This window comes from Palaemon carinicauda, chromosome 17 (assembly GCF_036898095.1).
Source record: "Palaemon carinicauda isolate YSFRI2023 chromosome 17, ASM3689809v2, whole genome shotgun sequence".
NCBI lineage: Eukaryota > Metazoa > Arthropoda > Malacostraca > Decapoda > Palaemonidae > Palaemon > Palaemon carinicauda.
Window position 1 is genome coordinate 131,897,977 of NC_090741.1, and position 1,237 is coordinate 131,899,213.

Genomic DNA, 1,237 nt, shown 5'->3' on the forward strand with positions numbered 1-1,237 from the left:
TTCCATGCTTGTATTATCATATAGTGTTCTCTTCTCCTTTCTAGACTGTACAATTTAAAAATATTGCAGTCTTTCCCTGTAGTCAAGGTCCTTAACTTCTTCTATTCTAGCAGTAAAGGACCTTTGTACATTCTTTATCTATGCAATATCCTTTTGGTAGTGTGGGTACAATATCACATTGCAATACTCGAGTGTACTACATACATAAGTTTTATACAGCCTAATTATGTGTTCACCTTTTCTTGTTTTAAAGTGTCTGAATAGCATTCCCATTTTAGCTTTACATTTAGCCAACGGTGTTGCTATTTGGTCGGTGCATAGCATATTCCTGTTGAACATAACACCAAGGTCTTTAATTGCTACCTTGTTTGTGATTGTGTCGTTATTAGGTCCCCGGTATGCGTATACCATTCTTTCTCTGTTTCCATAATTTATTGATTAGAATTTATCTCCCCCTATTCATATATTTTGTTTAGATCTCTTTGTAATGAGTTCATATATTCATCGCAAGTAATTTCTCTATTTATTCTTGTGGCATCGGTGAAACTTCTCCCTATAGAGTCTTTAACATTACAGTCTATGTCTGAGATCATAATGACAAACAGCAGTGCAGCTATTATCATACCCTGTGGCACACCAGATATTACTTGAGCTTCATCTGATTTCTCGTCATTTGCAACCACTATCTGTTTTCAGTTTTATAGAAATTTTTTTATCCATTTTCCTATCTTTCCCACAATATTATGCTTTCTCATTTTTTTCTCTAATATATTATGGTCTACCTTGTCAAAGGCTTTAGGAAAATCGAGATTGACGACATCTGTGTCTTTTTCATTTATCATATTTTTATGTTTTCATAGTGTACTATCAGTTGGGTTTGTGTACTTTTTCTGGCACAAAACCCTGTTGACCTATATTAAATAAATTATTTCTAACCAAATGATTCATTATTTTCTTTTTTATTACCCTTTCATACACTTTCATGATATGTGATGTTAGACTAACAGGTCAATAATTGCTTGCCTCTAGTCTTGATCCACTTTTGAAGATAGTGGTTATATATGCTAATTTATGTTTAACATATATCTCGCTCATATCTACACTGTGTCTTAGCAGTATTGCAAGTGGCTTAGCGATAGTGTGTGCATTTTTTTTTTAACCAAACTGCTGGAACTCTATCTGGCCAGGCCGCTGATCCATTTTTAATTTCGCCTATAGCTTGCACAATATCTGCTTC